The 9,906-nt window shown below is 47.4% G+C and overlaps 1 pseudogene; it reads right to left on the reverse strand.

Annotated features, from left to right (window-relative positions):
* Nucleotides 1-9,041: 9,041 nt before the first annotated feature.
* LOC124597159 lies at nucleotides 9,042-9,158 on the reverse strand (annotated as a pseudogene).
* Between the last annotated feature and the right edge of the window lie 748 nt (nucleotides 9,159-9,906).

The raw sequence follows: 9,906 nt of genomic DNA on the forward strand, positions 1-9,906 counted from the left end.
ACAGTTTTAATCTGCCAGGAGGTTTCATATCAGCGCACACTCCGCTGCAGAGTGAAAATCTCATTCTGGAAACATCCCCCAGGCTGTGGCTAAGCCATGTCTCCGCAATATCCTTTCTTTCAGGAGTGCTAGTTCTGCATGGTTCGCAGGAGAGCTTCTGTAAAGTTTGGAAGGTAGGAGACGAGGTACTGGAAGAAGTAAAGCTGTGAGTACCGGTCGTGAGTCGTGCTTCGGTAGCTCAGTTGGTAGAGCACTTGCCCGCGAAAGGCAAAGGTCCCGAGTTCGAGTCTCGGTCGGGCACACAGTTTAATCTGCCAGGAGGTTTCATATCAGCGCACACTCCGCTGCAGAGTGAAAATCTCATTCTGGAAACATCCCCCAGGCTGTGGCTAAGCCATGTCTCCGCAATATCCTTTCTTTCAGGAGTGCTAGTTCTGCATGGTTCGCAGGAGAGCTTCTGTAAAGTTTGGAAGGTAGGAGACGAGGTACTGGAAGAAGTAAAGCTGTGAGTACCGGTCGTGAGTCGTGCTTCGGTAGCTCAGTTGGTAGAGCACTTGCCCGCGAAAGGCAAAGGTCCCGAGTTCGAGTCTCGGTCGGGCACACAGTTTTAATCTGCCAGGAGGTTTCATATCAGCGCACACTCCGCTGCAGAGTGAAAATCTCATTCTGGAAACATCCCCCAGGCTGTGGCTAAGCCATGTCTCCGCAATATCCTTTCTTTCAGGAGTGCTAGTTCTGCATGGTTCGCAGGAGAGCTTCTGTAAAGTTTGGAAGGTAGGAGACGAGGTACTGGAAGAAGTAAAGCTGTGAGTACCGGTCGTGAGTCGTGCTTCGGTAGCTCAGTTGGTAGAGCACTTGCCCGCGAAAGGCAAAGGTCCCGAGTTCGAGTCTCGGTCGGGCACACAGTTTTAATCTGCCAGGAGGTTTCATATCAGCGCACACTCCGCTGCAGAGTGAAAATCTCATTCTGGAAACATCCCCCAGGCTGTGGCTAAGCCATGTCTCCGCAATATCCTTTCTTTCAGGAGTGCTAGTTCTGCATGGTTCGCAGGAGAGCTTCTGTAAAGTTTGGAAGGTAGGAGACGAGGTACTGGAAGAAGTAAAGCTGTGAGTACCGGTCGTGAGTCGTGCTTCGGTAGCTCAGTTGGTAGAGCACTTGCCCGCGAAAGGCAAAGGTCCCGAGTTCGAGTCTCGGTCGGGCACACAGTTTTAATCTGCCAGGAGGTTTCATATCAGCGCACACTCCGCTGCAGAGTGAAAATCTCATTCTGGAAACATCCCCCAGGCTGTGGCTAAGCCATGTCTCCGCAATATCCTTTCTTTCAGGAGTGCTAGTTCTGCATGGTTCGCAGGAGAGCTTCTGTAAAGTTTGGAAGGTAGGAGACGAGGTACTGGAAGAAGTAAAGCTGTGAGTACCGGTCGTGAGTCGTGCTTCGGTAGCTCAGTTGGTAGAGCACTTGCCCGCGAAAGGCAAAGGTCCCGAGTTCGAGTCTCGGTCGGGCACACAGTTTTAATCTGCCAGGAGGTTTCATATCAGCGCACACTCCGCTGCAGAGTGAAAATCTCATTCTGGAAACATCCCCCAGGCTGTGGCTAAGCCATGTCTCCGCAATATCCTTTCTTTCAGGAGTGCTAGTTCTGCATGGTTCGCAGGAGAGCTTCTGTAAAGTTTGGAAGGTAGGAGACGAGGTACTGGAAGAAGTAAAGCTGTGAGTACCGGTCGTGAGTCGTGCTTCGGTAGCTCAGTTGGTAGAGCACTTGCCCGCGAAAGGCAAAGGTCCCGAGTTCGAGTCTCGGTCGGGCACACAGTTTTAATCTGCCAGGAGGTTTCATATCAGCGCACACTCCGCTGCAGAGTGAAAATCTCATTCTGGAAACATCCCCCAGGCTGTGGCTAAGCCATGTCTCCGCAATATCCTTTCTTTCAGGAGTGCTAGTTCTGCATGGTTCGCAGGAGAGCTTCTGTAAAGTTTGGAAGGTAGGAGACGAGGTACTGGAAGAAGTAAAGCTGTGAGTACCGGTCGTGAGTCGTGCTTCGGTAGCTCAGTTGGTAGAGCACTTGCCCGCGAAAGGCAAAGGTCCCGAGTTCGAGTCTCGGTCGGGCACACAGTTTTAATCTGCCAGGAGGTTTCATATCAGCGCACACTCCGCTGCAGAGTGAAAATCTCATTCTGGAAACATCCCCCAGGCTGTGGCTAAGCCATGTCTCCGCAATATCCTTTCTTTCAGGAGTGCTAGTTCTGCATGGTTCGCAGGAGAGCTTCTGTAAAGTTTGGAAGGTAGGAGACGAGGTACTGGAAGAAGTAAAGCTGTGAGTACCGGTCGTGAGTCGTGCTTCGGTAGCTCAGTTGGTAGAGCACTTGCCCGCGAAAGGCAAAGGTCCCGAGTTCGAGTCTCGGTCGGGCACACAGTTTTAATCTGCCAGGAGGTTTCATATCAGCGCACACTCCGCTGCAGAGTGAAAATCTCATTCTGGAAACATCCCCCAGGCTGTGGCTAAGCCATGTCTCCGCAATATCCTTTCTTTCAGGAGTGCTAGTTCTGCATGTTTCGCAGGAGAGCTTCTGTAAAGTTTGGAAGGTAGGAGACGAGGTACTGGAAGAAGTAAAGCTGTGAGTACCGGTCGTGAGTCGTGCTTCGGTAGCTCAGTTGGTAGAGCACTTGCCCGCGAAAGGCAAAGGTCCCGAGTTCGAGTCTCGGTCGGGCACACAGTTTTAATCTGCCAGGAGGTTTCATATCAGCGCACACTCCGCTGCAGAGTGAAAATCTCATTCTACTGTAGTAATGTTGTTCATGTCATTGTCCTCAGTCACCACTAGAATTGTTAAATATTTTCACTTACACCATTTAAGCACTATATATATATATACTATGTGATCAAAACCATCCGACAGCCCAAAAACATCCGTTTTTCACATTAGGTACATTGTCCTGCCACCTATACACAGGGTGGCCCATTGATCGTTTGACGATTATTTCGTGAGGTATTTGGCCCGGTCACGATCAATGGACCACCCTGTATATACGAGGGTTGAAACTTTAATACTGGCAACTAATTATTTACACCTCGTACAAAATAGATACGTGTTTCAAAGTTTTACTGAACTTTAAGGTTGTCACCAGCATTGTGTATAACCCGTTGAAAGCGATGTGGAAGCCGTAGGATACTCTTAGCCGTGCCAGTTGTGTTGACAGTTCGAGCAGCACGGTCTATTGTCCGATGAATTTGTAGCCGTTCTGAAGCGACTGCCGTGAAGTGTTTCCTTCAGTTTAGAAATCGAGGTGAACTTACGAGGGCTTAAGTCAGGTGAGTGCAGTAGGTGGTATAGCACCTAGCAGCCCCATCAGTCAAACAAATCAGTAACAGCTTGCTCTATACGTGCTTGGGCATCGCCCTGCAAAATGAAGGTCAGGTCCTGGAGAAAGTATCGTCACTTCTGTCTCTATGCGGTACATTTTTGGAACACAACCTACGACCAGCTCAAACTGTCAACACAACTGGCACTGCTAAAAGTATCCTAGGACTTCCACATCGCTGGCAACGGGTTACACACAATGCTGGTGACTACTTTAAACGTCAAGAAAACTTTGAAACCCATATCTATTTTGTACGAGCTGTAAATAAACAGTTGCCACTATTAAAGTTGCAATCCTCGTATATGTATGTGATCAAAAGTATCCGACACCCTCAAATAGGTACATTGTGCTGCCACCTACTGCCAGGTACTCCATATCAGTGACCTAAGTAGTTATTAGACAGTGTGAGAGAGCCGAATGGGGCGCTCCGCTGAACTCATGGACTTCGAAAGTGCTCAGGTGATTGGGTATCACTTGTGTCATACGTCTGTAAGCGAGATTTCCACACTCCTAAACATCCCTAGGTCCACTGTTTCCGATGTGATAGTGAAGTGGAAACGTGAAGGGAACCGTACAGCACAAAAGAGTACATGCCGACGTCGTCTGTTGAATGACAGTCACCGCTGACAGTTGACGAGGGTCGCAATGTGTAATAGGCTGACATATCTATACAGACCATCACCCAGGAATTCCAGACTGCGTCAAGGTTCCACTGCAGTTACTATGACGGTTAGATGGAAGGTGAGAAAACTTGGATTTCGTGGTCTAGCGGCCGCTCATAAGCCACACATCACGCCGGTAAATGCCAAACGAAACCTCGCTTGGTGTAAGGAGCGTAAACATTGGACCATTGAACAATGATAAAACGTTGTGTGGCGTGACGAATCACGGTACACAATGTGGCGATCCGATGGCAGGTGTGGGTATGGTGAACGCCCGGTGAACGTCATCTTCAGCGTTTGTAGAGCCAACAGTAAAATTCGGAGACGGTGTTGTTATGGTGCGGTCGTGTTTTCATAGAGGGGGCTTGCAGCCCTTCTTGTTTTGGGTGGCACTATCACAGCACAGGCCTACATTGATGTTTTAAGCACCTTCTTTCTTCCCACTGTTGAAGAGCAATTCGAGGATGGCAACTGCATCTTTCGACGCGATCAAGCCCGTGTTCATAATGCACGGCCTGTGGCGGAGTGGTTACACGACAATAACATCCATGTAATGGACTGGCCTGCCCAGAGTCCTGACCTGAATCCTATAGAACACCTTTGGGACGTTTTGGAACGCGGACTTCGTGCCACGCCTCACCGACTGACATCGATACCTCTCCTCAGTGCAGTACTCCGTGAAGAATGGGCTGTCATTCCCCAAGAAACTTTCCAGCATCTGACTGAATATATACCTGTGAGATTAGTAGCTATCATCAAGGCAAAGTGTGGGCAAACACCGTATTGGAATCCAGCATTACCGATGGAGGGCGAGACTAACTTTCAGTTTCAGTCAAGTGTCGGGATACTTTCAATATAGTCTAAGTCTCTCTGAACGGTTATTAGAGCATCGTTTAAAACCTGAAGTAAATCTATGAAGAAATTTTCGAGATTTCTGGTAACAACTTTAAACAACGGCCTGTCTTTTTACAGGTTGGTCAGAAACAGTATGATAATTTGTGAGGATGTTGAAGACTAGATTGTGTAGAGAAATAATTATTAAGAAAAAAATGGTTACCTTGCACAGTTTCCGACTTAATTAGCATTGAAGTTGGCCAATCAGGTCGTTGTGCACGCAGATTGAAGCAGCGTGCTAAAGACAGCGACGTCAAACCTGTCAAACAAGCATTGTTTTTGGTGACCTGGCTTCAATTTATCACTTCCGAAATGGCACATTTTAAATGGTTATGAGCATTTGAACTAGTGGTAACTCAGACCAACAGATGTCTGTGCATTACCGCATATTAGCGCGTACAAGTGATTGAACTGTTGCGCGCGACAACCTGATTGGCTAGCATCAATCGAATTCACTTCTTAACAATAAATTGCTTAATAGTTAAATATACGCAGCAACACCGTACAAGCTTTTCAGACTGTTTTTGAACACCCTGAACAGTAGTGTAGTCGCCGGCCGAAGTGGCCGTGCGGTTAAAGGCGCTGCAGTCTGGAACCGCAAGACCGCTACGGTCGCAGGTTCGAATCCTGCCTCGGGCATGGATGTTTGTGATGTCCTTAGGTTAGTTAGGTTTAACTAGTTCTAAGTTCTAGGGGACTAATGACCTCAGCAGTTGAGTCCCATAGTGCTCAGAGCCATTTTTGAACCAGTAGTGTAGTCAGGGCATTTTTCATGCTACTTGCAACTCCCAGATTTAAATCCGATGAGTTGTTTGTAGCCGCACCACAACAAGAATTACACATATTCTCAGGACATCTCGTTTATTGACTTCGTCGACTCACAACCAACCCCATACCTTCTAACCTAACCTAGATCTCGGGTTACTTTACAGAACAATAGGGAACGTCAGAAGAGCAAATCTCTGTTTGATATATTATGAGTTTTTATGTTTATGTACATGTGGCACTATGGCAGGACCGTTATTTTAAAGCGTTGAAGAATATGGAACATTTTCCTCTCTTATGTTTGCTACAACAGCGGTTACGTATTAAAATGACATATGTACATTTGTGTACAGCTACAAAAGGTGACACCGGCCGCGGTGGCAGTGCGGTTCTAGGCACTTCAGTCCGGAACCACGTGACTGCTACGGTCGCAGGTTCGAATCCTGCCTCGGGATGGATGTGTGTGATGTCCTTAGGTTACTTAGGTTTAAGTAGTTCTAAGTTCTAGCGGACTGATGACCTCAGATGTTGAGTCCCATTGTGCTCAGAGCCATTTGAACCATTTTTGAACAAAAGGTACGGTGTTGAGACGCCCGCTAACAGAACAGGTAATAGGATTGTTGAAAGGGCCAAGGGTTGAAGTCAGCTGCTGCTTCTAATTGTCATTTATTGTAATTTAGCAACTCTTTCACGGCTGAAGGCCCCCAACAAGAAATCTTAAAATGATAAAAATCCAATGAAGGTAGCAATAAAATAATTTAAGGAACAACATATGCAAGGTGCAATACCAATCACTGAGGGCCACAATCAAACTTCAAAATTTCAAAATATATTACCATAATCTTTAAAGGCAGAAGGCCGCAGTGTTTAAGCTTGAACGATAAATTCAAAAATTAATTTTGCAAAATTTTAAGAAACTAACAATAACCATAAGCCAACAATTTAAAATAGCTGACAACAGGTAATTAAACACCGGTTGCACTCAGAAGGCCTCCAGGGAGATCGGCCTGCCCTCGTTCACTTGGGTGAGACAGGTGGTGAGCCCAGCTGTACTTGATCCTTCGGAAGCCTACCAGGGGGCAGCCACGGACCGACCGACACAACAACTTGCTTCCCTTCAATCAGTACATGAGAACCCCAACCGGCACTGTTACAAATGTGATAATCGACAATGGAGTATGTATTAGCTGTCAAAATTACACACCATGTCGGACAGCGACAACAGGTGAGGAAAGGACGCTGCCTGAAATTACGTTAGTGGTCAGGGCAGGTAACTGGAACACTAACGGCCACTAGGCAGAAAATTCCGCTGGTACACTCAAATTGTAATCGACAAAAATAGTTAATTGCACCGCATGGCGGCTAAATCTCAGCAGTAGAACCACTGATCGGAAAACCTCCCGAACAGCGAACCACCGAAGGGAACCACACAACATGAATAGACGTGGCTTGGGTAGTTGAAACCACTACTCAACTTTGACGTCCTGAGTCGGCTAACCACGAAGCTCGTAGCGATCGGCCCCAGCCGACTGCACCACGTGGAGAACTTCCCGCGTCCGCAACAACCGACCGACTCCTCTCAGAATGCCGACAACATGAAGACAAATCGGGAGTCGATGCACACACACGCATCCGACTCATGAACGATCGGCGAGCCAAAACGCGTCGTCCAACAGGACGACCGACCGACGGTCCACCAAGACCGTGGCCCGGCTCAAGTGATGCGTGGCGGCAATGATCGGGCGAGCCATAACGATGCAGACCTCACTGCTCCAGCCCGACTGCACTAATGCCGCATTGCAACTGTCCAACTGGCAGGTGCGGACTGCGCTCCAGACGCGTTCCAGCTCACTGGCAGACCCGAACTCCCCATCCGAACTCTCTTACGACAGACAACGACCGGGAAGTTGCAGCAGTCGAGCAAAGATACGACGAGAGGGGATATATCGCTACGCGCTGCTAACGCCGCTCACGGTCAGGCAAAGCAGCCACTCAGTGACAGTAGTAATTTAAATTAACGTAGTGAGGAAGTACGTTAAAAACAGGGTGTAAAATACATGATGGCGGGAACACGAGCCACGCACGGCTCAAGTGTATATTTACGAGTGTAGTAGCACACACTTCCAAATAATACACAGGCGAATTCAGCTGATCGTGGTGTAAATGACAGTGCTTGTAAAACAGACAGCATTGAAAATGAAATTACCTTTCAGTACTTTACAGATCAGACTTTCATCTCAACAAACATTACAAAAAACAACATAGGCACAATACAGATTTTTTCAAAGCTGATTTCCATCCCTGTTTCTGCATTTATGATGTCAGACTCCACTACATCATTACACCACGCGACACATCTGACGCGTAGTATCGGGAGGCTTAATCCTCCCTTAGGTTCCCATGTAAAACATTCAAATACCCGATGCCTTATTATGGGTATGTACCGTTAAACGATTTTAAAAGCACTATACGAAAATCAAAATGCACATATATTTAGATCGTCAGTCTTGCAACTGTTTTGATGCTGTTCACCCTCTTCTCCTATCTTGTGCTAATCTGTCCATCTCTACATAACTGATACACCCAACATACTCTATATTGTATTTTATATATTCTAGTCCTTATGTGTCTTATTGTTTTTCCCCTTAGTACTTCAACCAAAGCCCAGTTAACTGTTCCAGCTTGTTATGACATATGTCTTACTAACCTGTCCCTCCTTCCGTAAGGATTTTCCGTAGAAATTTTTCTTCACAAATTTTTCCTAGTGCTTCTTCATTTCGCGTCTTACCTCTCTGTTTAATTTTTAACTTTGAATTAAATAAATTTGACTATTTTTCGGAACTGTTACTGCTGTAATCATAAGAAAAACTAGAGAATAGACGTGCCTGGTTAAGCGACTCGAGATCGATCTGAGTGTTCTGTCCTTCGCGTGTGCTGCAGGTGGAGCAGACTGAGCGCTCCCGCGCGCAGGGACTGGCCAGCGTAGTTCCGCCTCTGGCCGCCACCGCCGACGCCGTCGCTGCCGTCGCTAAGCTCTTCCATTGGAAGTCTGCCACCATACTCACCGTCGGTAAGTCTCACCTTAAGTTCAGTCGCAGCCTACACAGCAGCACCTACACGGCCTCTGGTCTCTGCAGTAGGAGCTCACTGAACCAGGAGGTAGCACTCCGTCTTCAGGCCACGAGTGGCCTACCGGGACCATCTGACCGCCGCGTCATCCTCAGAGGAGGAAGTGGATAGGATGGGCGTGGGGTCAGCACACAGCTCTCCCGGCCGTTATGATGGTATTCTTGAGCGAAGCCGCCACTATTCGGTCGAGTAACTCCTCAATTGGCATCACAAGGCTGAGTGCAACCCGAAAAATGGCAACAGCGCACGGCGGCTGGATGGTCACCCATCCAAGTGCCGGCCACGCCCAACAGTGCTTAACTTCGGTGATCTCACGGGAACCGGTGTATCCACCGCGGCAAGACCGTTGCCCTGAACCAGGAGGTGGACATTTGGAAAACACAAGGGAATCCGGATGTAAGTCCCGGTGTGGCAGGAATTTTCGTTGGCCACGACGCATTCATTGCATTTAGGATTATCCATTTCTTACCCGTTTTTGCTGACATCATTTAGTGTCACTACATCTTCATAGCTTCCATAACGATCATTCGTTCATTTCATTTCAGCGAATCAAGTTCATTTATTTGCGCCTTCAAGATGAAACTATGTAGAGTGTGTGTTGGTTGACTGGGTGAATAGCTGTAGTTAATCTGGAGTCTCTGCCGCATCTCCTTTTAAGAGCCTGATTTAATTGTACCAACTATCATTGTTCCCCAGAAGCTTACTCACTTGATGATGGACTTACTGTAGGACAAGTCAAATCAACAAAAGTTCACACAAACATTAACGTCTTCAGTACAAATACCCGTTCCTAGAGAGAGCGCAAAATGAAGTAAAATGAATCAATACAACAAAGACGCTTGCTATGGGTCAAGAATGCGGTTACAGTAACAAGGGTTGGACAATAGAGCTTACCACGCTACATGTCGTTTTACATCGCCGGTATCTCGCGGTGAAAATATAACAGCCAGCAGAGACGCAACCGTCGTAGTTGCAGCGTGCTTTGTAATTGTAAACATTACGAGCAATCCACGGATAGTTAAGGCAAGGCTGATGCCAAGATAATGGAAGACAACACTTGCCACAAAATGGCGGTAACTGCTGCACGATGAACCTCTAG

This window comes from Schistocerca americana, chromosome 2 (assembly GCF_021461395.2).
Source record: "Schistocerca americana isolate TAMUIC-IGC-003095 chromosome 2, iqSchAmer2.1, whole genome shotgun sequence".
NCBI lineage: Eukaryota > Metazoa > Arthropoda > Insecta > Orthoptera > Acrididae > Schistocerca > Schistocerca americana.